Source organism: Pseudophryne corroboree, chromosome 11, assembly GCF_028390025.1.
Source record: "Pseudophryne corroboree isolate aPseCor3 chromosome 11, aPseCor3.hap2, whole genome shotgun sequence".
Taxonomy (NCBI): Eukaryota; Metazoa; Chordata; class Amphibia; order Anura; family Myobatrachidae; genus Pseudophryne; species Pseudophryne corroboree.
In genome coordinates this window covers 184,416,478-184,444,404 of record NC_086454.1, presented here as the reverse complement: position 1 = coordinate 184,444,404, position 27,927 = coordinate 184,416,478, and the positions used below count along the sequence as shown (strand labels likewise).

The window sequence follows — 27,927 nt, the reverse complement described above, 5'->3', positions numbered from 1 at the left end:
ATGCTTAAGTTATGTTGTGAAAGGGCATTTATTTATATGTAGTATTTGTAATACAGGCACTTTATGGTAACATGGCAAGAAAAATCACTGAAAAGTGATTTTGATAAGTGTGACACCTGCAGATGATAATTGGTCAAAATGTTAGAAATAATGATTTTTGTGTATATAGTTTTTCAAATTATAAATATTCACTTGAAAAGCTTCAAAAATTCTTTATTTAAAATGGGAATATGCAGGTTTATTCAACATTGCACACATTGCTCTTTGCTAAATTTGTATTTTAAATGTTGGGTAATGCAAGTTTGGTCAACCATGTTACAACTATCTTTATCTATGTACCCACTATACAATTATTAAAGTCAATTGCAAAAAATTGGTTGCTCATCCTGTTTTACTGGGTAGTGTTTTTAAATGACCATTTGGTGTATTTCCGATAAACCAGAGAACTGATGGTCACAAACACACTCCTTCGGTTATTGAATCGGTCAGCCAAGATAAAAAAAATCTCAGCCTACTATATTAGTGCACTATGTGGTACTTGGAGGTTCTCGATAAACTGACCATATTTTCTGCATTTTTTCATGACTAAGTCATGCTGCTTAATTGCGGACATATGAAAATTCAGTGTTGTGCGACATGTAATTGGATTTTTAAACAAAATCACTTAGTGTGTACCTCAGATTTTGGGGCATTTGATTGTCAAGATGACCATAAATATCTTCTAGTGTGAGAACAGTTTATGTTGTGGTTTCATAACATAGTGGTTAGCATATCTGCTTTACACGGAGAAAGTCCTGAGTTCAATCCCAAGTGAACCCATATTTATTAAAAAATCCAGTAAACTGTGATCTTGATAAGAGTACTTACAGTAGATAATAATTGGTCAAGATGTTAGAAATAAAGAATTTTGTATATTGTTTTCTTCAAATTAAAAATAATCACTTAAAAAACTTTGCAAAATGCTTACTTTAAAATGGATATACACATTTATTTATCATTGCAGTCATTGCTTTTTAATAAAGATTAATATTAAATGTTTAATTATGCAAGGTTGGTCAACCAGGCTATAACTTTCTTTAGCTAGGTGTACCACTATTAAGTATTGGGTCAATTTGCCAAAAATATGGTGCTCTGTTTTTTTAAAATTATATATAATGAAAGAACAATCACTTTGACGTTTCACCGATAATCCGGAACAGTTTACCAAAAATCACTACGACTGTCAGGACAACCAAAAAATTGAACAGTTTGTTATTGTATTGCATATTGGTTTCATAGTGTAGTGGTTATCACCTCTGCTTTACACGCAGAAGGTCCTGCGTTCAATCCCCAGTGGAACCATATTTTTGCACTAATTTATGATTTATGAAAATTTTCTTCACTATCATTCTTATAACATCTGACCTGCTACTGCTCAATGTGAAACATGTCATTTGTTCACTTACAAAATTCAATTTCTTCTCTAAATATGGAAATAAATGTTATTTTTAATATCTATTAGCTTTTAATTATAAAATAACTTATTACAGCAAACAACTGATTAAAAATCTGGAGCAGATTCAAATAGTCTTCTTGTTTTATAAGAAATTGGTAGCAATGTATCATATATTTCATTTATAGTAAACAAATAAATTGTAGTATCATATCTAACTACCTTTTTCCATAAATCATCTTAACTGAGTACAGTTAAATAAATCACTTAAACCAACATTTCCATCACCAGTTCACCAAAGCACAGCTATTCTTTCCAGGACTTCACTGTTCACATGACTTCACTAGCAACTTGATAATGCTGCCAAGGTTTGGTATTGCATGATTAATGCATGATAAACTGCAATCATGTTTTGATGTAGCTAATATTCACTTCCAGATTATTTACTTTAAATGTAAATAAATATTTCCATAATTACTATGTGCAAGTTTAGCAAAAATGCTGATAGATTTGACTTCTGGATAGATAGTATATTGATTATTACTAAAGTCTTTTTCGAGTATTATGCTTAAGTTATGTTGTGAAAGGGCATTTATTTATATGTAGTATTTGTAATACAGGCACTTTATGGTAACATGGCAAGAAAAATCACTGAAAAGTGATTTTGATAAGTGTGACACCTGCAGATGATAATTGGTCAAAATGTTAGAAATAATGATTTTTGTGTATATAGTTTTTCAAATTATAAATATTCACTTGAAAAGCTTCAAAAATTCTTTATTTAAAATGGGAATATGCAGGTTTATTCAACATTGCACAAATTGCTCTTTGCTAAATTTGTATTTTAAATGTTGGGTAATGCAAGTTTGGTCAACCATGTTACAACTATCTTTATCTATGTACCCACTATACAATTATTAAAGTCAATTGCAAAAAATTGGTTGCTCATCCTGTTTTACTGGGTAGTGTTTTTAAATGACCATTTGGTGTATTTCCGATAAACCAGAGAACTGATGGTCACAAACACACTCCTTCGGTTATTGAATCGGTCAGCCAAGATAAAAAAAATCTCAGCCTACTATATTAGTGCACTATGTGGTACTTGGAGGTTCTCGATAAACTGACCATATTTTCTGCATTTTTTCATGACTAAGTCATGCTGCTTAATTGCGGACATATGAAAATTCAGTGTTGTGCGACCTATAATTGGATTTTTAAACAAAATCACTTAGTGTGTACCTCAGATTTTGGGGCATTTGATTGTCAAGATGACCATAAATATCTTCTAGTGTGAGAACAGTTTATGTTGTGGTTTCATAACATAGTGGTTAGCATATCTGCTTTACAAAGAGAAAGTCCTGAGTTCAATCCCAAATGAACCCATATTTATTAAAAAATCCAGTAAACTGTGATCTTGATAAGAGTACTTACAGTAGATAATAATTGGTCAAGATGTTAGAAATAAAGAATTTTGTATATTTGTTTTCTTCAAATTAAAAATAATCACTTAAAAAACTTTGCAAAATGCTTACTTTAAAATGGATATACACATTTATTTATCATTGCAGTCATTGCTTTTTAATAAAGATTAATATTAAATGTTTAATTATGCAAGGTTGGTCAACCAGGCTATAACTTTCTTTAGCTAGGTGTACCACTATTAAGTATTGGGTCAATTTGCCAAAAATATGGTGCTCTGTTTTTTTAAAATTATATATAATGAAAGAACAATCACTTTGACGTTTCACCGATAATCCGGAACAGTTTACCAAAAATCACTACGACTGTCAGGACAACCAAAAAATTGAACAGTTTGTTATTGTATTGCATATTGGTTTCATAGTGTAGTGGTTATCACCTCTGCTTTACACGCAGAAGGTCCTGCGTTCAATCCCCAGTGGAACCATATTTTTGCACTAATTTATGATTTATGAAAATTTTCTTCACTATCATTCTTATAACATCTGACCTGCTACTGCTCAATGTGAAACATGTCATTTGTTCACTTACAAAATTCAATTTCTTCTCTAAATATGGAAATAAATGTTATTTTTAATATCTATTAGCTTTTAATTATAAAATAACTTATTACAGCAAACAACTGATTAAAAATCTGGAGCAGATTCAAATAGTCTTCTTGTTTTATAAGAAATTGGTAGCAATGTATCATATATTTCATTTATAGTAAACAAATAAATTGTAGTATCATATCTAACTACCTTTTTCCATAAATCATCTTAACTGAGTACAGTTAAATAAATCACTTAAACCAACATTTCCATCACCAGTTCACCAAAGCACAGCTATTCTTTCCAGGACTTCACTGTTCACATGACTTCACTAGCAACTTGATAATGCTGCCAAGGTTTGGTATTGCATGATTAATGCATGATAAACTGCAATCATGTTTTGATGTAGCTAATATTCACTTCCAGATTATTTACTTTAAATGTAAATAAATATTTCCATAATTACTATGTGCAAGTTTAGCAAAAATGCTGATAGATTTGACTTCTGGATAGATAGTATATTGATTATTACTAAAGTCTTTTTCGAGTATTATGCTTAAGTTATGTTGTGAAAGGGCATTTATTTATATGTAGTATTTGTAATACAGGCACTTTATGGTAACATGGCAAGAAAAATCACTGAAAAGTGATTTTGATAAGTGTGACACCTGCAGATGATAATTGGTCAAAATGTTAGAAATAATGATTTTTGTGTATATAGTTTTTCAAATTATAAATATTCACTTGAAAAGCTTCAAAAATTCTTTATTTAAAATGGGAATATGCAGGTTTATTCAACATTGCACACATTGCTCTTTGCTAAATTTGTATTTTAAATGTTGGGTAATGCAAGTTTGGTCAACCATGTTACAACTATCTTTATCTATGTACCCACTATACAATTATTAAAGTCAATTGCAAAAAATTGGTTGCTCATCCTGTTTTACTGGGTAGTGTTTTTAAATGACCATTTGGTGTATTTCCGATAAACCAGAGAACTGATGGTCACAAACACACTCCTTCGGTTATTGAATCGGTCAGCCAAGATAAAAAAAATCTCAGCCTACTATATTAGTGCACTATGTGGTACTTGGAGGTTCTCGATAAACTGACCATATTTTCTGCATTTTTTCATGACTAAGTCATGCTGCTTAATTGCGGACATATGAAAATTCAGTGTTGTGCGACATGTAATTGGATTTTTAAACAAAATCACTTAGTGTGTACCTCAGATTTTGGGGCATTTGATTGTCAAGATGACCATAAATATCTTCTAGTGTGAGAACAGTTTATGTTGTGGTTTCATAACATAGTGGTTAGCATATCTGCTTTACACGGAGAAAGTCCTGAGTTCAATCCCAAGTGAACCCATATTTATTAAAAAATCCAGTAAACTGTGATCTTGATAAGAGTACTTACAGTAGATAATAATTGGTCAAGATGTTAGAAATAAAGAATTTTGTATATTTGTTTTCTTCAAATTAAAAATAATCACTTAAAAAACTTTGCAAAATGCTTACTTTAAAATGGATATACACATTTATTTATCATTGCAGTCATTGCTTTTTAATAAAGATTAATATTAAATGTTTAATTATGCAAGGTTGGTCAACCAGGCTATAACTTTCTTTAGCTAGGTGTACCACTATTAAGTATTGGGTCAATTTGCCAAAAATATGGTGCTCTGTTTTTTTAAAATTATATATAATGAAAGAACAATCACTTTGACGTTTCACCGATAATCCGGAACAGTTTACCAAAAATCACTACGACTGTCAGGACAACCAAAAAATTGAACAGTTTGTTATTGTATTGCATATTGGTTTCATAGTGTAGTGGTTATCACCTCTGCTTTACACGCAGAAGGTCCTGCGTTCAATCCCCAGTGGAACCATATTTTTGCACTAATTTATGATTTATGAAAATTTTCTTCACTATCATTCTTATAACATCTGACCTGCTACTGCTCAATGTGAAACATGTCATTTGTTCACTTACAAAATTCAATTTCTTCTCTAAATATGGAAATAAATGTTATTTTTAATATCTATTAGCTTTTAATTATAAAATAACTTATTACAGCAAACAACTGATTAAAAATCTGGAGCAGATTCAAATAGTCTTCTTGTTTTATAAGAAATTGGTAGCAATGTATCATATATTTCATTTATAGTAAACAAATAAATTGTAGTATCATATCTAACTACCTTTTTCCATAAATCATCTTAACTGAGTACAGTTAAATAAATCACTTAAACCAACATTTCCATCACCAGTTCACCAAAGCACAGCTATTCTTTCCAGGACTTCACTGTTCACATGACTTCACTAGCAACTTGATAATGCTGCCAAGGTTTGGTATTGCATGATTAATGCATGATAAACTGCAATCATGTTTTGATGTAGCTAATATTCACTTCCAGATTATTTACTTTAAATGTAAATAAATATTTCCATAATTACTATGTGCAAGTTTAGCAAAAATGCTGATAGATTTGACTTCTGGATAGATAGTATATTGATTATTACTAAAGTCTTTTTCGAGTATTATGCTTAAGTTATGTTGTGAAAGGGCATTTATTTATATGTAGTATTTGTAATACAGGCACTTTATGGTAACATGGCAAGAAAAATCACTGAAAAGTGATTTTGATAAGTGTGACACCTGCAGATGATAATTGGTCAAAATGTTAGAAATAATGATTTTTGTGTATATAGTTTTTCAAATTATAAATATTCACTTGAAAAGCTTCAAAAATTCTTTATTTAAAATGGGAATATGCAGGTTTATTCAACATTGCACAAATTGCTCTTTGCTAAATTTGTATTTTAAATGTTGGGTAATGCAAGTTTGGTCAACCATGTTACAACTATCTTTATCTATGTACCCACTATACAATTATTAAAGTCAATTGCAAAAAATTGGTTGCTCATCCTGTTTTACTGGGTAGTGTTTTTAAATGACCATTTGGTGTATTTCCGATAAACCAGAGAACTGATGGTCACAAACACACTCCTTCGGTTATTGAATCGGTCAGCCAAGATAAAAAAAATCTCAGCCTACTATATTAGTGCACTATGTGGTACTTGGAGGTTCTCGATAAACTGACCATATTTTCTGCATTTTTTCATGACTAAGTCATGCTGCTTAATTGCGGACATATGAAAATTCAGTGTTGTGCGACATATAATTGGATTTTTAAACAAAATCACTTAGTGTGTACCTCAGATTTTGGGGCATTTGATTGTCAAGATGACCATAAATATCTTCTAGTGTGAGAACAGTTTATGTTGTGGTTTCATAACATAGTGGTTAGCATATCTGCTTTACACAGAGAAAGTCCTGAGTTCAATCCCAAGTGAACCCATATTTATTAAAAAATCCAGTAAACTGTGATCTTGATAAGAGTACTTACAGTAGATAATAATTGGTCATGATGTTAGAAATAAAGAATTTTGTATATTTGTTTTCTTCAAATTAAAAATAATCACTTAAAAAACTTTGCAAAATGCTTACTTTAAAATGGATATACACATTTATTTATCATTGCAGTCATTGCTTTTTAATAAAGATTAATATTAAATGTTTAATTATGCAAGGTTGGTCAACCAGGCTATAACTTTCTTTAGCTAGGTGTACCACTATTAAGTATTGGGTCAATTTGACAAAAATATGGTGCTCTGTTTTTTTAAAATTATATATAATGAAAGAACAATCACTTTGACGTTTCACCGATAATCCGGAACAGTTTACCAAAAATCACTACGACTGTCAGGACAACCAAAAAATTGAACAGTTTGTTATTGTATTGCATATTGGTTTCATAGTGTAGTGGTTATCACCTCTGCTTTACACGCAGAAGGTCCTGCGTTCAATCCCCAGTGGAACCATATTTTTGCACTAATTTATGATTTATGAAAATTTTCTTCACTATCATTCTTATAACATCTGACCTGCTACTGCTCAATGTGAAACATGTCATTTGTTCACTTACAAAATTCAATTTCTTCTCTAAATATGGAAATAAATGTTATTTTTAATATCTATTAGCTTTTAATTATAAAATAACTTATTACAGCAAACAACTGATTAAAAATCTGGAGCAGATTCAAATAATCTTCTTGTTTTATTTGAAATTGGTAGCAATGTATCATATATTTCATTTATAGTAAACAAATAAATTGTAGTATCATATCTAACTACCTTTTTCCATAAATCATCTTAACTGAGTACAGTTAAATAAATCACTTAAACCAACATTTCCATCACCAGTTCACCAAAGCACAGCTATTCTTTCCAGGACTTCACTGTTCACATGACTTCACTAGCAACTTGATAATGCTGCCAAGGTTTGGTATTGCATGATTAATGCATGATACACTGCAATCATGTTTTGATGTAGCTAATATTCACTTCCAGATTATTTACTTTAAATGTAAATAAATATTTCCATAATTACTATGTGCAAGTTTAGCAAAAATGCTGATAGATTTGACTTCTGGATAGATAGTATATTGATTATTACTAAAGTTTTTTTCGAGTATTATGCTTAAGTTATGTTGTGAAAGGGCATTTATTTATATGTAGTATTTGTAATATAGGCACTTTATTGTAACATGGCAAGAAAAATCACTGAAAAGTGATTTTGATAAGTGTGACACCTGCAGATGATAATTGGTCAAAATGTTAGAAATAATGATTTTTGTGTATATAGTTTTTCAAATTATAAATATTCACTTGAAAAGCTTCAAAAATTCTTTATTTAAAATGGGAATATGCAGGTTTATTCAACATTGCACACATTGCTCTTTGCTAAATTTGTATTTTAATTGTTGAGTAATGCAAGTTTGGTCAACCATGTTACAACTGTCTTTATCTATGTACCCACTATACAATTATTAAAGTCAATTGCAAAAAATTGGTTGCTCATCCTGTTTTACTGGGTAGTGTTTTTAAATGACCATTTGGTGTATTTCCGATAAACCAGAGAACTGATGGTCACAAACACACTCCTTCGGTTATTGAATCGGTCAGCCAAGATAAAAAAAATCTCAGCCTACTATATTAGTGCACTATGTGGTACTTGGAGGTTCTCGATAAACTGACCATATTGTCTGCATTTTATTGTCTGCATTTTTTCATGACTAAGTCATGCTGCTTAATTGCGGACATATGAAAATTCAGTATTGTGCGACATATAATTGGATTTTTAAACAAAATCACTTAGTGTGTACCTCAGATTTTGGGGCATTTGATTGTCAAGATGACCATAAATATCTTCTAGTGTGAGAACAGTTTATGTTGTGGTTTCATAGCATAGTGGTTAGCATATCTGCTTTACACGGAGAAAGTCTTGAGTTCAATCCCAAGTGAATCCATATTTATTAAAAAATCCAGTAAACTGTGATCTTGATAAGAGTACTTACAGTAGATAATAATTGGTCAAGATGTTAGAAATAAAGAATTTTGTATATTTGTATTCTTCAAATTAAAAATAATCACTTAAAAAACTTTGCAAAATGCTTACTTTAAAATGGATATACACATTTATTTATCATTGCAGTCATTGCTTTTTAATAAAGATTAATATTAAATGTTTAATTATGCAAGGTTGGTCAACCAGGCTATAACTTTCTTTAGCTAGGTGTACCACTATTAAGTATTGGGTCAATTTGCCAAAAATATAGTGCTCTGTTTTTTTAAAATTATATATAATGAAAGAACAATCACTTTGACGTTTCACCGATAATCCGGAACAGTTGACCAAAAATCACTACGACTGTCAGGACAACCAAAAAATTGAACAGTGTGTTATTGTATTGCATATTGGTTTCATAGTGTAGTGGTTATCACCTCTGCTTTACACGCAGAAGGTCCTGGGTTCAATCCCCAGTGGAACCATATTTTTGCACTAATTTATGATTTATGAAAATTTTCTTCACTATCATTCTTATAACATCTGACCTGCTACTGCTCAATGTGAAACATGTCATTTGTTCACTTACAAAATTCAATTTCTTCTCTAAATATGGAAATAAATGTTATTTTTAATATCTATTAGCTTTTAATTATAAAATAACTTATTACAGCAAACAACTGATTAAAAATCTGGAGCAGATTCAAATAGTCTTCTTGTTTTATAAGAAATTGGTAGCAATGTATCATATATTTCATTTATAGTAAACAAATAAATTGTAGTATCATATCTAACTACCTTTTTCCATAAATCATCTTAACTGAGTACAGTTAAATAAATCACTTAAACCAACATTTCCATCACCAGTTCACCAAAGCACAGCTATTCTTTCCAGGACTTCACTGTTCACATGACTTCACTAGCAACTTGATAATGCTGCCAAGGTTTGGTATTGCATGACTAATGCATGATAAACTGCAATCATGTTTTGATGTAGCTAATATTCACTTCCAGATTATTTACTTTAAATGTAAATAAATATTTCCATAATTACTATGTGCAAGTTTAGCAAAAATGCTGATAGATTTGACTTCTGGATAGATAGTATATTGATTATTACAAAAATCTTTTTCGAGTATTATGCTTAAGTTATGTTGTGAAAGGGCATTTATTTATATGTAGTATTTGTAATACAGGCACTTTATGGTAACATGGCAAGAAAAATCACTGAAAAGTGATTTTGATAAGTGTGACACCTGCAGATGATAATTGGTCAAAATGTTAGAAATAATGATTTTTGTGTATATAGTTTTTCAAATTATAAATATTCACTTGAAAAGCTTCAAAAATTCTTTATTTAAAATGGGAATATGCAGGTTTATTCAACATTGCACACATTGCTCTTTGCTAAATTTTTATTTTAAATGTTGGGTAATGCAAGTTTGGTCAACCATGTTACAACTGTCTTTATCTATGTACCCACTATACAATTATTAAAGTCAATTGCAAAAAATTGGTTGCTCATCCTGTTTTACTGGGTAGTGTTTTTAAATGACCATTTGGTGTATTTCCGATAAACCAGAGAACTGATGGTCACAAACACACTCCTTCGGTTATTGAATCGGTCAGCCAAGATAAAAAAAAATCTCAGCCTACTATATTAGTGCACTATGTGGTACTTGGAGGTTCTCGATAAACTGACCATATTTTCTGCATTTTTTCATGACTAAGTCATGCTGCTTAATTGCGGACATATGAAAATTCAGTGTTGTGCGACATATAATTGGATTTTTAAACAAAATCACTTAGTGTGTACCTCAGATTTTGGGGCATTTGATTGTCAAGATGACCATAAATATCTTCTAGTGTGAGAACAGTTTATGTTGTGGTTTCATAGCATAGTGGTTAGCATATCTGCTTTACACGGAGAAAGTCCTGAGTTCAATCCCAAGTGAACCCATATTTATTAAAAAATCCAGTAAACTGTGATCTTGATAAGAGTACTTACAGTAGATAATAATTGGTCAAGATGTTAGAAATAAAGAATTTTGTATATTTGTTTTCTTCAAATTAAAAATAATCATTTAAAAAAACTTTGCAAAATGCTAACTTTAATATGGATATACACATTTATTTATCATTGCAGTCATTGCTTTTTAATAAAGATTAATATTAGATGTTTAATTATGCAAGGTTGGTCAACCAGGCTATAACTTTCTTTAGCTAGGTCTACCACTATTAAGTATTGGGTCTATTTGCCAAAAATATGGTGCTCTGTTTTTTTAAAATTATATATAATGAAAGAACAATCACTTTGACTTTTCACCGATAATCCGGAACAGTTTACCAAAAATCACTACGACTGTCAGGACAACCAAAAAATTGAACAGTTTGTAATTGTATTGCATATTGGTTTCATAGTGTAGTGGTTATCACATCTGCTTTACACGTAGAAGGTCCTGGGTACAATCCCCAGTGGAACCATATTTTTGCACTAATTTATGATTTATGAAAATTTTCTTCACTATCATTCTTATAACATCTGACCTGCTACTGCTCAATGTAAAACATGTCATTTGTTCACTTACAAAATTCAATTTCTTCTCTAAATATGGAAATAAATGTTATTTTTAATATCTATTAGCTTTTAATTATAAAATAACTTATTACAGCAAACAACTGATTAAAAATCTGGAGCAGATTCAAATAGTCTTCTTGTTTTATAAGAAATTGGTAGCAATGTATCATATATTTCATTTATAGTAAACAAATAAATTGTAGTATCATATCTAACTACCTTTTTCCATAAATCATCTTAACTGAGTACAGTTAAATAAATCACTTAAACCAACATTTCCATCACCAGTTCACCAAAGCACAGCTATTCTTTCCAGGACTTCACTGTTCACATGACTTCACTAGCAACTTGATAATGCTGCCAAGGTTTGGTATTGCATGATTAATGCATGATAAACTGCAATCATGTTTTGATGTAGCTAACATTCACTTCCAGATTATTTACTTTAAATGTAAATAAATATTTCCATAATTACTATGTGCAAGTTTAGCAAAAATGCTGATAGATTTGACTTCTGGATAGATAGTATATTGATTATTACTAAAGTCTTTTTCGAGTATTATGCTTAAGTTATGTTGTGAAAGGGCATTTATTTATATGTAGTATTTGTAATACAGGCACTTTATGGTAACATGGCAAGAAAAATCACTGAAAAGTGATTTTGATAAGTGTGACACCTGCAGATGATAATTGGTCAAAATGTTAGAAATAATGATTTTTGTGTATATAGTTTTTCAAATTATAAATATTCACTTGAAAAGCTTCAAAAATTCGTTATTTAAAATGGGAATATGCAGGTTTATTCAACATTGCACACATTGCTCTTTGCTAAATTTGTATTTTAAATGTTGGGTAATGCAAGTTTGGTCAACCATGTTACAACTATCTTTATCTATGTACCCACTATACAATTATTAAAGTCAATTGCAAAAAATTGGTTGCTCATCCTGTTTTACTGGGTAGTGTTTTTAAATGACCATTTGGTGTATTTCCGATAAACCAGAGAACTGATGGTCACAAACACACTCCTTCGGTTATTGAATCGGTCAGCCAAGATAAAAAAAATCTCAGCCTACTATATTAGTGCACTATGTGGTACTTGGAGGTTCTCGATAAACTGACCATATTTTCTGCATTTTTTCATGACTAAGTCATGCTGCTTAATTGCGGACATATGAAAATTCAGTGTTGTGCGACATGTAATTGGATTTTTAAACAAAATCACTTAGTGTGTACCTCAGATTTTGGGGCATTTGATTGTCAAGATGACCATAAATATCTTCTAGTGTGAGAACAGTTTATGTTGTGGTTTCATAACATAGTGGTTAGCATATCTGCTTTACACGGAGAAAGTCCTGAGTTCAATCCCAAGTGAACCCATATTTATTAAAAAATCCAGTAAACTGTGATCTTGATAAGAGTACTTACAGTAGATAATAATTGGTCAAGATGTTAGAAATAAATAATTTTGTTTATTTGTTTTCTTCAAATTAAAAATAATCACTTAAAAAACTTTGCAAAATGCTTACTTTAAAATGGATATACACATTTATTTATCATTGCAGTCATTGCTTTTCAATAAAGATTAATATTAAATGTTTAATTATGCAAGGTTGGTCAACCAGGCTATAACTTTCTTTAGCTAGGTGTACCACTATTAAGTATTGGGTCAATTTGCCAAAAATATGGTGCTCTGTTTTTTTAAAATTATATATAATGAAAGAACAATCACTTTGACGTTTCACCAATAATCCGGAACAGTTTACCAAAAATCACTACGACTGTCAGGACAACCAAAAAATTGAACAGTTTGTTATTGTATTGCATATTGGTTTCATAGTGTAGTGGTTATCACCTCTGCTTTACACGCAGAAGGTCCTGCGTTCAATCCCCAGTGGAACCATATTTTTGCACTAATTTATGATTTATGAAAATTTTCTTCACTATCATTCTTATAACATCTGACCTGCTACTGCTCAATGTGAAACATGTCATTTGTTCACTTACAAAATTCAATTTCTTCTCTAAATATGGAAATAAATGTTATTTTTAATATCTATTAGCTTTTAATTATAAAATAACTTATTACAGCAAACAACTGATTAAAAATCTGGAGCAGATTCAAATAGTCTTCTTGTTTTATAAGAAATTGGTAGCAATGTATCATATATTTCATTTATAGTAAACAAATAAATTGTAGTATCATATCTAACTACCTTTTTCCATAAATCATCTTAACTGAGTACAGTTAAATAAATCACTTAAACCAACATTTCCATCACCAGTTCACCAAAGCACAGCTATTCTTTCCAGGACTTCACTGTTCACATGACTTCACTAGCAACTTGATAATGCTGCCAAGGTTTGGTATTGCATGATTAATGCATGATAAACTGCAATCATGTTTTGATGTAGCTAATATTCACTTCCAGATTATTTACTTTAAATGTAAATAAATATTTCCATAATTACTATGTGCAAGTTTAGCAAAAATGCTGATAGATTTGACTTCTGGATAGATAGTATATTGATTATTACTAAAGTCTTTTTCGAGTATTATGCTTAAGTTATGTTGTGAAAGGGCATTTATTTATATGTAGTATTTGTAATACAGGCACTTTATGGTAACATGGCAAGAAAAATCACTGAAAAGTGATTTTGATAAGTGTGACACCTGCAGATGATAATTGGTCAAAATGTTAGAAATAATGATTTTTGTGTATATAGTTTTTCAAATTATAAATATTCACTTGAAAAGCTTCAAAAATTCTTTATTTAAAATGGGAATATGCAGGTTTATTCAACATTGCACACATTGCTCTTTGCTAAATTTGTATTTTAAATGTTGGGTAATGCAAGTTTGGTCAACCATGTTACAACTATCTTTATCTATGTACCCACTATACAATTATTAAAGTCAATTGCAAAAAATTGGTTGCTCATCCTGTTTTACTGGGTAGTGTTTTTAAATGACCATTTGGTGTATTTCCGATAAACCAGAGAACTGATGGTCACAAACACACTCCTTCGGTTATTGAATCGGTAAGCCAAGATAAAAAAAATCTCAGCCTACTATATTAGTGCACTATGTGGTACTTGGAGGTTCTCGATAAACTGACCATATTTTCTGCATTTTTTCATGACTAAGTCATGCTGCTTAATTGCGGACATATGAAAATTCAGTGTTGTGCGACATATAATTGTATTTTTAAACAAAATCACTTAGTGTGTACCTCAGATTTTGGGGCATTTGATTGTCAAGATGACCATAAATATCTTCTAGTGTGAGAACAGTTTATGTTGTGGTTTCATAACATAGTGGTTAGCATATCTGCTTTACTCGGAGAAAGTCCTGAGTTCAATCCCAAGTGAACCCATATTTATTAAAAAATCCAGTAAACTGTGATCTTGATAAGAGTACTTACATTAGATAATAATTGGTCAAGATGTTAGAAATAAAGAATTTTGTATATTTGTTTTCTTCAAATTAAAAATAATCACTTAAAAAACTTTGCAAAATGCTTACTTTAAAATGGATATACACATTTATTTATCATTGCAGTCATTGCTTTTTAATAAAGATTAATATTAAATGTTTAATTATGCAAGGTTGGTCAACCAGGCTATAACTTTCTTTAGCTAGGTGTACCACTATTAAGTATTGGGTCAATTTGCCAAAAATATGGTGCTCTGTTTTTTTAAAATTATATATAATGAAAGAACAATCACTTTGACGTTTCACCGATAATCCGGAACAGTTTACCAAAAATCACTACGACTGTCAGGACAACCAAAAAATTGAACAGTTTGTTATTGTATTGCATATTGGTTTCATAGTGTAGTGGTTATCACCTCTGCTTTACACGCAGAAGGTCCTGCGTTCAATCCCCAGTGGAACCATATTTTTGCACTAATTTATGATTTATGAAAATTTTCTTCACTATCATTCTTATAACATCTGACCTGCTACTGCTCAATGTGAAACATGTCATTTGTTCACTTACAAAATTCAATTTCTTCTCTAAATATGGAAATAAATGTTATTTTTAATATCTATTAGCTTTTAATTATAAAATAACTTATTACAGCAAACAACTGATTAAAAATCTGGAGCAGATTCAAATAGTCTTCTTGTTTTATAAGAAATTGGTAGCAATGTATCATATATTTCATTTATAGTAAACAAATAAATTGTAGTATCATATCTAACTACCTTTTTCCATAAATCATCTTAACTGAGTACAGTTAAATAAATCACTTAAACCAACATTTCCATCACCAGTTCACCAAAGCACAGCTATTCTTTCCAGGACTTCACTGTTCACATGACTTCACTAGCAACTTGATAATGCTGCCAAGGTTTGGTATTGCATGATTAATGCATGATAAACTGCAATCATGTTTTGATGTAGCTAATATTCACTTCCAGATTATTTACTTTAAATGTAAATAAATATTTCCATAATTACTATGTGCAAGTTTAGCAAAAATGCTGATAGATTTGACTTCTGGATAGATAGTATATTGATTATTACTAAAGTCTTTTTCGAGTATTATGCTTAAGTTATGTTGTGAAAGGGCATTTATTTATATGTAGTATTTGTAATACAGGCACTTTATGGTAACATGGCAAGAAAAATCACTGAAAAGTGATTTTGATAAGTGTGACACCTGAAGATGATAATTGGTCAAAATGTTAGAAATAATGATTTTTGTGTATATACTTTTTCAAATTATAAATATTCACTTGAAAAGCTTCAAAAATTCTTTATTTAAAATGGGAATATGCAGGTTTATTCAACATTGCACACATTGCTCTTTGCTAGATATTTATTTTAAATGTTGGGTAATGCAAGTTTGGTCAACCATGTTACAACTGTCTTTATCTATGTACCCACTATACAATTATTAAAGTCAATTGCAAAAAATTGGTTGCTCATCCTGTTTTACTGGGTAGTGTTTTTAAATGACCATTTGGTGTATTTCCGATAAACCAGAGAACTGATGGTCACAAACACACTCCTTCGGTTATTGAATCGGTCAGCCAAGATAAAAAAAAATCTCAGCCTACTATATTAGTGCACTATGTGGTACTTGGAGGTTCTCGATAAACTGACCATATTTTCTGCATTTTTTCATGACTAAGTCATGCTGCTTTATTGCGTACATATGAAAATTCAGTGTTGTGCGACATATAATTGGATTTTTAAACAAAATCACTTAGTGTGTACCTCAGATTTTGGGGCATTTGATTGTCAAGATGACCATAAATATCTTCTAGTGTGAGAACATTTTACGTTGTGGTTTCATAGCATAGTGGTTAGCATATCTGCTTTACACAGAGAAAGTCCTGAGTTCAATCCCAAGTGAACCCATATTTATTAAAAAATCCAGTAAAATGTGATCTTGATAAGAGTACTTACAGTAGATAATAATTGGTCAAGATGTTAGAAATAAAGAATTTTGTATATTTGTTTTCTTCAAATTAAAAATAATCACTTAAAAAACTTTGCAAAATGCTTACTTTAAAATGGATATACACATTTATTTATCATTGCAGTCATTGCTTTTTAATTAAGATTAATATTAAATGTTTAATTATGCAAGGTTGGTCAACCAGGCTATAACTTTCTTTAGCTAGGTGTACCACTATTAAGTATTGGGTCAATTTGCCAAAAATATGGTGCTCTGTTTTTTTAAAATGATATATAATGAAAGAACAATCACTTTGACGTTTCACCGATAATCCGGAACAGTTTACCAAAAATCACTACGACTGTCAGGACAACCAAAAAATTGAACAGTTTGTTATTGTATTTTATATTGGTTTCATAGTGTAGTGGTTATCACATCTGCTTTACACGCAGAAGGTCCTGGGTTCAATCCCCAGTGGAACCATATTTTTGCACTAATTTATGATTTATGAAAATTTTCTTCACTATCATTCTTATAACATCTGACCTGCTACTGCTCAATGTGAAACATGTCATTTGTTCACTTACAAAATTCAATTTCTTCTCTAAATATGGAAATAAATGTTATTTTTAATATCTATTAGCTTTTAATTATAAAATAACTTATTACAGCAAACAACTGATTAAAAATCTGGAGCAGATTCAAATACTCTTCTTGTTTTATAAGAAATTGGTAGCAATGTATCATATATTTCATTTATAGTAAACAAATAAATTGTAGTATCATATCTAACTACCTTTTTCCATAATCATCTTAACTGAGTACAGTTAAATAAATCACTTAAACCAACATTTCCATCACCAGTTCACCAAAGCACAGCTATTCTTTCCAGGACTTCACTGTTCACATGACTTCACTAGCAACTTGATAATGCTGCCAAGGTTTGGTATTGCATGATTAATGCATGATAAACTGCAATCATGTTTTGATGTAGCTAATATTCACTTCCAGATTATTTACTTTAAATGTAAATAAATATTTCCATAATTACTATGTGCAAGTTTAGCAAAAATGCTGATAGATTTGACTTCTGGATAGATAGTATATTGATTATTACTAAAGTATTTTTCGAGTATTATGCTTAAGTTATGTTGTGAAAGGGCATTTATTTATATGTAGTATTTGTAATACAGGCACTTTATGGTAACATGGCAAGAAAAATCACTGAAAAGTGATTTTGATAAGTGTGACACCTGCAGATGATAATTGGTCAAAATGTTAGAAATAATGATTTTTGTGTATATAGTTTTTCAAATGATAAATATTCACTTGAAAAGCTTCAAAAATTCTTTATTTAAAATGGGAATATGCAGGTTTATTCAACATTGCACACATTGCTCTTTGCTTAATTTTTATTTTAAATGTTGGGTAATGCAAGTTTGGTCAACCATGTTACAACTGTCTTCATCTATGTACCCACTATACAATTATTAAAGTCAATTGCAAAAAATTGGTTGCTCATCCTGTTTTACTGGGTAGTGTTTTTAAATGACCATTTGGTGTATTTCCGATAAACCAGAGAACTGATGGTCACAAACACACTCCTTCGGTTATTGAATCGGTCAGCCAAGATAAAAAAAATCTCAGCCTACTATATTTGTGCACTATGTGGTACTTGGAGGTTCTCGATAAACTGACCATATTTTCTGCATTTTTTCATGACTAAGTCATGCTGCTTAATTGCGGACATATGAAAATTCAGTGTTGTGCGACATATAATTGGATTTTTAAACAAAATCACTTAGTGTGTACCTCAGATTTTGGGGCATTTGATTGTCAAGATGACCATAAATATCTTCTAGTGTGAGAACAGTTTATGTTGTGGTTTCATAGCATAGTGGTTAGCATATCTGCTTTACACGGAGAAAGTCCTGAGTTCAATCCCAAGTGAACCCATATTTATTAAAAAATCCAGTAAAATGTGATCTTGATAAGAGTACTTACAGTAGATAATAATTGGTCAAGATGTTAGAAATAAAGAATTTTGTATATTTGTTTTCTTCAAATTAAAAATAATCACTTAAAAAACTTTGCAAAATGCTTACTTTAAAATGGATATACACATTTATTTATCATTGCAGTCATTGCTTTTTAATAAAGATTAATATTAAATGTTTAATTATGCAAGGTTGGTCAACCAGGCTATAACTTTCTTTAGCTAGGTGTACCACTATTAAATATTGGGTCAATTTGCCAAAAATATGGTGCTCTGTTTTTTTAAAAATTATATATAATGAAAGAACAATCACTTTGACGTTTCACCGATAATCCGGAACAGTTTACAAAAAATCACTACGACTGTCAGGACAACCAAAAAATTAAACAGTTTGTTATTGTATTGCATATTGGTTTCATAGTGTAGTGGTTATCACATCTGCTTTACCTGCAGAAGGTCTTGGGTTCAATCTACAGTGGAACCATATTTTTGCACTAATTTATGATTTATGAAAATTTTCTTCACTATCATTCTTATAACATCTGACCTGCTACTGCTCAATGTGAAACATGTCATTTGTTCACTTACAAAATTCAATTTCTTCTCTAAATATGGAAATAAATGTTATTTTTAATATCTATTAGCTTTTAATTATAAAATAACTTATTACAGCAAACAACTGATTAAAAATCTGGAGCAGATTCAAATAATCTTCTTGTTTTATAAGAAATTGGTAGCAATGTATCATATATTTCATTTATAGTAAACAAATAAATTGTAGTATCATATCTAACTACCTTTTTCCATAAATCATCTTAACTGAGTACAGTTAAATAAATCACTTAAACCAACATTTCCATCACCAGTTCACCAAAGCACAGCTATTCTTTCCTGGACTTCACTGTTCACATGACTTCACTAGCAACTTGATAATGCTGCCAAGGTTTGGTATTGCATGATTAATGCATGATAAACTGCAATCATGTTTTGATGTAGCTAATATTCACTTCAAGATTATTTACTTTAAATGTAAATAAATATTTCCATAATTACTATGTGCAAGTTTAGCAAAAATGCTGATAGATTTGACTTCTGGATAGATAGTATATTGATTATTACTAAAGTCTTTTTCGAGTATTATGCTTAAGTTATGTTGTGAAAGGGCATTTATTTATATGTAGTATTTGTAATACAGGCACTTTATGGTAACATGGCAAGAAAAATCACTGAAAAGTGATTTTGATAAGTGTGACACCTGCAGATGATAATTGGTCAAAATGTTAGAAATAATGATTTTTGTGTATATAGTTTTTCAAATGATAAATATTCACTTGAAAAGCTTCAAAAATTCTTTATTTAAAATGGGAATATGCAGGTTTATTCAACATTGCACACATTGCTCTTTGCTAAATTTTTATTTTAAATGTTGGGTAATGCAAGTTTGGTCAACCATGTTACAACTGTCTTTATCTATGTACCCACTATACAATTATTAAAGTCAATTGCAAAAAATTGGTTGCTCATCCTGTTTTACTGGGTAGTGTTTTTAAATGACCATTTGGTGTATTTCCGATAAACCAGAGAACTGATGGTCACAAACACACTCCTTCGGTTATTGAATCGGTCAGCCAAGATAAAAACAATCTCAGCCTACTATATTAGTGCACTATGTGGTACTTGGAGGTTCTCTATAAACTGACCATATTTTCTGCATTTTTTCATGACTAAGTCATGCTGCTTAATTGCGGACATATGAAAATTCAGTGTTGTGCGACATATAATTGGATTTTTAAACAAAATCACTTAGTGTGTACCTCAGATTTTGGGGCATTTGATTGTCAAGATGACCATAAATATCTTCTAGTGTGAGAACAGTTTATGTTGTAGTTTCATAGCATAGTGGTTAGCATATCTGCTTTACACAGAGAAAGTCCTGAGTTCAATCCCAAGTGAACCCACATTTATTAAAAAATCCAGTAAACTGTGATCTTGATAAGAGTACTTACAGTAGATAATAATTGGTCAAGATGTTAGAAATAAAGAATTTTGTATATTTGTTTTCTTCAAATTAAAAATAATCACTTAAAAAAACTTAGCAAAATGCTAACTTTAAAATGGATATACACATTTATTTATCATTGCAGTCATTGCTTTTTAATAAAGATTAATATTAAATGTTTAATTATGCAAGGTTGGTCAACCAGGCTATAACTTTCTTTAGCTAGGTCTACCACTATTAAGTATTGGGTCTATTTGCCAAAAATATGGTGCTCTGTTTTTTTAAAATTATATATAATGAAAGAACAATCACTTTGACTTTTCACCGATAATCCGGAACAGTTTACCAAAAATCACTACGACTGTCAGGACAACCAAAAAATTGAACAGTTTGTAATTGTATTGCATATTGGTTTCATAGTGTAGTGGTTATCACATCTGCTTTACACGTAGAAGGTCCTGGGTTCAATCCCCAGTGGAACCATATTTTTGCACTAATTTATGATTTATGAAAATTTTCTTCACTATCATTCTTATAACATCTGACCTGCTACTGCTCAATGTGAAACATGTCATTTGTTCACTTACAAAATTCAATTTCTTCTCTAAATATGGAAATAAATGTTATTTTTAATATCTATTAGCTTTTAATTATAAAATAACTTATTACAGCAAACAACTGATTAAAAATCTGGAGCAGATTCAAATAATCTTCTTGTTTTATAAGAAATTGGTAGCAATGTATCATATATCTCATTTATAGTAAACAAATAAATTGTAGTATCATATCTAACTACCTTTTTCCATAAATCATCTTAACTGAGTACAGTTAAATAAATCACTTAAACCAACATTTCCATCACCAGTTCACCAAAGCACAGCTATTCTTTCCTGGACTTCACTGTTCACATGACTTCACTAGCAACTTGATAATGCTGCCAAGGTTTGGTATTGCATGATTAATGCATGATAAACTGCAATCATGTTTTGATGTAGTTAATATTCACTTCCAGATTATTTACTTTAAATGTAAATAAGTATTTCCATAATTACTATGTGCAAGTTTAGCAAAAATGCTGATAGATTTGACTTCTGGATAGATAGTATATTGATTATTACTAAAGTCTTTTTCGAGTATTATGCTTAAGTTATGCTGTGAAAGGGCATTTATTTATATGTAGTATTTGTAATACAGGCACTTTATGGTAACATGGCAATAAAAATCACTGAAAAGTGATTTTGATAAGTGTGACACCTGAAGATGATAATTGGTCAAAATGTTAGAAATAATGATTTTTGTGTATATACTTTTTCAAATTATAAATATTCACTTGAAAAGCTTCAAAAATTCTTTATTTAAAATGGGAATATGCAGGTTTATTCAACATTGCACACATTGCTCTTTGCTAGATATTTATTTTAAATGTTGGGTAATGCAAGTTTGGTCAACCATGTTACAACTGTCTTTATCTATGTACCCACTATACAATTATTAAAGTCAATTGCAAAAAATTGGTTGCTCATCCTGTTTTACTGGGTAGTATTTTTAAATGACCATTTGGTGTATTTCCGATAAACCAGAGAACTGATGGTCACAAACACACTCCTTCGGTTATTTAATCGGTCAGCCAAGATAAAAAAAAATCTCAGCCTACTATATTAGTGCACTATGTGGTACTTGGAGGTTCTCGATAAACTGACCATATTTTCTGCATTTTTTCATGACTAAGTCATGCTGCTTTATTGCGTACATATGAAAATTCAGTGTTGTGCGACATATAATTGGATTTTTAAACAAAATCACTTAGTGTGTACCTCAGATTTTGGGGCATTTGATTGTCAAGATAACCATAAATATCTTCTAGTGTGAGAACATTTTATGTTGTGGTTTCATAGCATAGTGGTTAGCATATCTGCTTTACACAGAGAAAGTCCTGAGTTCAATCCCAAGTGAACCCATATTTATTAAAAAATCCAGTAAAATGTGATCTTGATAAGAGTACTTACAGTAGATAATAATTGGTCAAGATGTTAGAAATAAAGAATTTTGTATATTTGTTTTCTTCAAATTAAAAATAATCACTTAAAAAACTTTGCAAAATGCTTACTTTAAAATGGATATACACATTTATTTATCATTGCAGTCATTGCTTTTTAATTAAGATTAATATTAAATGTTTCATTATGCAAGGTTGGTCAACCAGGCTATAACTTTCTTTAGCTAGGTGTACCACTATTAAGTATTGGGTCAATTTGCCAAAAATATGGTGCTCTGTTTTTTTAAAATTATATATAATGAAAGAACAATCACTTTGATGTTTCACCGATAATCCGGAACAGTTTACCAAAAATCACTACGACTGTCAGGACAACCAAAAAATTGAACAGTTTGTTATTGTATTTCATATTGGTTTCATAGTGTAGTGGTTATCACATCTGCTTTACACGCAGAAGGTCCTGGGTTCAATCCCCAGTGGAACCATATTTTTGCACTAATTTATGATTTATGAAAATTTTCTTCACTATCATTCTTATAACATCTGACCTGCTACTGCTCAATGTGAAGCATGTCATTTGTTCACTTACAAAATTCAATTTCTTCTCTAAATATGGAAATAAATGGTATTTTTAATATCTATTAGCTTTTAATTATAAAATAACTTATTACAGCAAACAACTGATTAAAAATCTGGAGCAGATTCAAATACTCTTCTTTTATAAGAAATTGGTAGCAATGTATCATATATTTCATTTATAGTAAACAAATAAATTGTAGTATCATATCTAACTACCTTTTTCCATAAATCATCTTAACTGAGTACAGTTAAATAAATCACTTAAACCAACATTTCCATCTCCAGTTCACCAAAGCACAGCTATTCTTTCCAGGACTTCACTGTTCACATGACTTCACTAGCAACTTGATAATGCTGCCAAGGTTTGGTATTGCATGATTAATGCATGATAAACTGCAATCATGTTTTGATGTAGCTAATATTCACTTCCAGATTATTTACTTTAAATGTAAATAAATATTTCCATAATTACTATGTGCAAGTTTAGCAAAAATGCTGATAGATTTGACTTCTGGATAGATAGTATATTGATTATTACTAAAGTTTTTTTCGAGTATTATGCTTAAGTTATGTTGTGAAAGGGCATTTATTTATATGTAGTATTTGTAATACAGGCACTTTATGGTAACATGGCAAGAAAAATCACTGAAAAGTGATTTTGATAAGTGTGACACCTGCAGATGATAATTGGTCAAAATGTTAGAAATAATGATTTTTGTGTATATAGTTTTTCAAATGATAAATATTCACTTGAAAAGCTTCAAAAATTCTTTATTCAAAATGGGAATATGCAGGTTTATTCAACATTGCACACATTGCTCTTTGCTAAATTTTTATTTTAAATGTTGGGTAATGCAAGTTTGGTCAACCATGTTACAACTGTCTTTATCTATGTACCCACTATACAATTATTAAAGTCAATTGCAAAAAATTGGTTGCTCATCCTGTTTTACTGGGTAGTGTTTTTAAATGACCATTTGGTGTATTTCCGATAAACCAGAGAACTGATGGTCACAAACACACTCCTTCGGTTATTGAATCGGTCAGCCAAGATAAAAAAAATCTCAGCCTACTATATTAGTGCACTATGTGGTACTTGGAGGTTCTCGATAAACTGACCATATTTTCTGCATTTTTTCATGACTAAGTCATGCTGCTTAATTGCGGACATATGAAAATTCAGTGTTGTGCGACATATAATTGGATTTTTAAACAAAATCACTTAGTGTGTACCTCAGATTTTGGGGCATTTGATTGTCAAGATGACCATAAATATCTTCTAGTGTGAGAACAGTTTATGTTGTGGTTTCATAGCATAGTGGTTAGCATATCTGCTTTACACGGAGAAAGTCCTGAGTTCAATCCCAAGTGAACCCATATTTATTAAAAAATCCAGTAAAATGTGATCTTGATAAGAGTACTTACAGTAGATAATAATTGGTCAAGATGTTAGAAATAAAGAATTTTGTATATTTGTATTCTTCAAATTAAAAATAATCACTTAAAAAACTTTGCAAAATGCTTACTTTAAAATGGATATACACATTTATTTATCATTGCAGTCATTGCTTTTTAATTAAGATTAATATTAAATGTTTAATTATGCAAGGTTGGTCAACCAGGCTATAACTTTCTTTAGCTAGGTCTACCACTATTAAGTATTGGGTCAATTTGCCAAAAATATGGTGCTCTGTTTTTTTAAAATTATATATAATGAAAGAACAATCACTTTGACGTTTCACCGATAATCCGGAACAGTTTACCAAAAATCACTACGACTGTCAGGACAACCAAAAAATTGAACAGTTTGTTATTGTATTTCATATTGGTTTCATAGTGTAGTGGTTATCACATCTGCTTTACACGCAGAAGGTCCTGGGTTCAATCCCCAGTGGAACAATATTTTTGAACTAATTTATGATTTATGAAAATTTTCTTCACTATCATTCTTATAACATCTGACCTGCTACTGCTCAATGTGAAACATGCCATTTGTTCACTTACAAAATTCAATTTCTTCTCTAAATTCAGGAAATAAATGTTATTTTTAATATCTATTAGCTTTTAATTATAAAATAACTTATTACAGCAAACAACTGATTAAAAATCTGGAGCAGATTCAAATACTCTTCTTGTTTTATAAGAAATTGGTAGCAATGTATCATATATTTCATTTATAGTAAACAAATAAATTGTAGTATCATATCTAACTACCTTTTTCCATAAATCATCTTAACTGAGTACAGTTAAATAAATCACTTAAACCAACATTTCCATCTCCAGTTCACCAAAGCACAGCTATTCTTTCCAGGACTTCACTGTTCACATGACTTCACTAGCAACTTGATAATGCTGCCAAGGTTTGGTATTGCATGATTAATGCATGATAAACTGCAATCATGTTTTGATGTAGCTAATATTCACTTCCAGATTATTTACTTTAAATGTAAATAAATATTTCCATAATTACTATGTGCAAGTTTAGCAAAAATGCTGATAGATTTGACTTCTGGATAGATAGTATATTGATTATTACTAAAGTCTTTTTCAAGTATTATGCTTAAGTTATGTTGTGAAAGGGCATTTATTTATATGTAGTATTTGTAATACAGGCACTTTATGGTAACATGGCAAGAAAAATCACTGAAAAGTGATTTTGATAAGTGTGACACCTGCAGATGATAATTGGTCACAATGTTAGAAATAATGATTTTTGTGTATATAGTTTTTCAAATTATAAATATTCACTTGAAAAGCTTCATAAATTATTTATTTAAAATGGGAATATGCAGGTTTATTCAACATTGCACACATTGCTCTTTGCTAAATTTTTATTTTAAATGTTGGGTAATGCAAGTTTGGTCAACCATGTTACAACTGTCTTTAGCTATGTACCCACTATACAATTATTAAAGTCAATTGCAAAAAGTTGGTTGCTCATCCTGTTTTACTGGGTAGTGTTTTTAAATGACCATTTGGTGTATTTCCGATAAACCAGAGAACTGATGGTCACAAACACACTCCTTCGGTTATTGAATCGGTCAGCCAAGATAAAAAAAAATCTCAGCCTACTATATTAGTGCACTGTGTGGTACTTGGAGGTTCTCGATAAACTGACCATATTTTCTGCATTTTTTCACGACTAAGTCATGCTGCTTAATTGCGGACATATGAAAATTCAGTGTTGTGCGACATATAATTGGATTTTTAAACAAAATCACTTAGTGTGTACCTCAGATTTTGGGGCACTTGAGTGTCAAGATGACCAAAAATCTCTTCTAGTGTGAGCACAGTTTATGTTGTGGTTTCATAGCATAGTGGTTAGCATATCTGCTTTACATGGAGAAAGTCCTTGGTTCAATCCCAAGTGAACCCATATTTATTAAAAAATCCAGTAAAATGTGATCTTGATAAGAGTACTTACAGTAGATAATAATTGGTCAAGATGTTAGAAATAAAGAATTTTGTATATTTGTTTTCTTCAAATTAAAAATAATCACTTCAAAAACTTTGCAAAATGCTTACTTTAAAATGGATATACACATTTATTTATCATTGCAGTCATTGCTTTTTAATAAATATTAATATTAAATGTTTAATTATGCAAGGTTGGTCAACCAGGCTATAACTTTCTTTAGCTAGGTGCACCACTATTAAGTATTGGGTCAATTTGCCAAAAATATGGTGCTCTGTTTTATTTTTTAATTATATATAATGAAAGAACAATCACTTTGACGTTTCACCGATAATCCGGAACAGTTTACAAAAAAACACTTACGACTGTCAGGACAACCAAAAATTAAACAGTTTGCAATTGTATTGCATATTGGTTTCATAGTGTAGTGGTTATCACATCTGCTGTACACGCAGAAGGTCCTGGGTTCAATCCCCAGTGAAACCATATTTTTGCACTAATTTATGACATATGAAAATTTTCTTCACTATCATTCTTATAACATCTGACCTGCTACTGCTCAATGTGAAATATGTCATTTGTTCACTTACAAAATTCAATTTCTTCTCTAAATATGGAAATAAATGTTATTTGTAATATCTATTAGCTTTTAATTATAAAATAACTTATTACAGCAAACAACTGATTAAAAATCTGGAGCAGATTCAAATAATCTTCTTGTTTTATAAGAAATTGGTAGCAATGTATCATATATTTCATTTATAGTAAACAAATAAATTGTAGTATCATATCTAACTACCTTTTTCCATAAATCATCTTAACTGAGTACAGTTAAATAAATCACTTAAACCAACATTTCCATCTCCAGTTCACCAAAGCACAGCTATTCTTTCCAGGACTTCACTGTTCACATGACTTCACTAGCAACTTGATAATGCTGCCAAGGTTTGGTATTGCATGATTAATGCATGATAAACTGCAATCATGTTTTGATGTAGCTAATATTCACTTCCAGAGTATTTACTTTAAATGTAAATAAATATTTCCATAATTACTATGTGCAAGTTTAGCAAAAATGCTGATAGATTTGA

General features: G+C 30.3%; 13 non-coding genes across 13 annotated transcripts; all 13 read left to right on the top strand.

Moving 5' to 3' along the window:
- Window positions 1–1,268: 1,268 nt before the first annotated feature.
- TRNAV-UAC (transfer RNA valine (anticodon UAC)) lies at window positions 1,269–1,341 on the top strand. Its single transcript has one exon. It is a non-coding gene; the product is annotated as a tRNA-Val (tRNA).
- Window positions 1,342–3,265: 1,924 nt separating this feature from the next.
- TRNAV-UAC (transfer RNA valine (anticodon UAC)) lies at window positions 3,266–3,338 on the top strand. Its single transcript has one exon. It is a non-coding gene; the product is annotated as a tRNA-Val (tRNA).
- A 1,924-nt stretch (window positions 3,339–5,262) lies between these two features.
- On the top strand, window positions 5,263–5,335 carry TRNAV-UAC (transfer RNA valine (anticodon UAC)). Its single transcript has one exon. It is a non-coding gene; the product is annotated as a tRNA-Val (tRNA).
- A 1,924-nt stretch (window positions 5,336–7,259) lies between these two features.
- Window positions 7,260–7,332, top strand: TRNAV-UAC (transfer RNA valine (anticodon UAC)). Its single transcript has one exon. It is a non-coding gene; the product is annotated as a tRNA-Val (tRNA).
- A 1,938-nt stretch (window positions 7,333–9,270) lies between these two features.
- On the top strand, window positions 9,271–9,343 carry TRNAV-UAC (transfer RNA valine (anticodon UAC)). The gene has a single exon. It is a non-coding gene; the product is annotated as a tRNA-Val (tRNA).
- A 1,926-nt stretch (window positions 9,344–11,269) lies between these two features.
- Window positions 11,270–11,342, top strand: TRNAV-UAC (transfer RNA valine (anticodon UAC)). Its single transcript has one exon. It is a non-coding gene; the product is annotated as a tRNA-Val (tRNA).
- A 1,924-nt stretch (window positions 11,343–13,266) lies between these two features.
- Window positions 13,267–13,339, top strand: TRNAV-UAC (transfer RNA valine (anticodon UAC)). The gene has a single exon. It is a non-coding gene; the product is annotated as a tRNA-Val (tRNA).
- A 1,924-nt stretch (window positions 13,340–15,263) lies between these two features.
- Window positions 15,264–15,336, top strand: TRNAV-UAC (transfer RNA valine (anticodon UAC)). Its single transcript has one exon. It is a non-coding gene; the product is annotated as a tRNA-Val (tRNA).
- A 1,925-nt stretch (window positions 15,337–17,261) lies between these two features.
- Window positions 17,262–17,334, top strand: TRNAV-UAC (transfer RNA valine (anticodon UAC)). The gene has a single exon. It is a non-coding gene; the product is annotated as a tRNA-Val (tRNA).
- A 3,922-nt stretch (window positions 17,335–21,256) lies between these two features.
- TRNAV-UAC (transfer RNA valine (anticodon UAC)) lies at window positions 21,257–21,329 on the top strand. Its single transcript has one exon. It is a non-coding gene; the product is annotated as a tRNA-Val (tRNA).
- A 1,925-nt stretch (window positions 21,330–23,254) lies between these two features.
- TRNAV-UAC (transfer RNA valine (anticodon UAC)) lies at window positions 23,255–23,327 on the top strand. The gene has a single exon. It is a non-coding gene; the product is annotated as a tRNA-Val (tRNA).
- Window positions 23,328–25,248: 1,921 nt separating this feature from the next.
- TRNAV-UAC (transfer RNA valine (anticodon UAC)) lies at window positions 25,249–25,321 on the top strand. Its single transcript has one exon. It is a non-coding gene; the product is annotated as a tRNA-Val (tRNA).
- A 1,928-nt stretch (window positions 25,322–27,249) lies between these two features.
- On the top strand, window positions 27,250–27,322 carry TRNAV-UAC (transfer RNA valine (anticodon UAC)). The gene has a single exon. It is a non-coding gene; the product is annotated as a tRNA-Val (tRNA).
- Window positions 27,323–27,927: the final 605 nt, after the last annotated feature.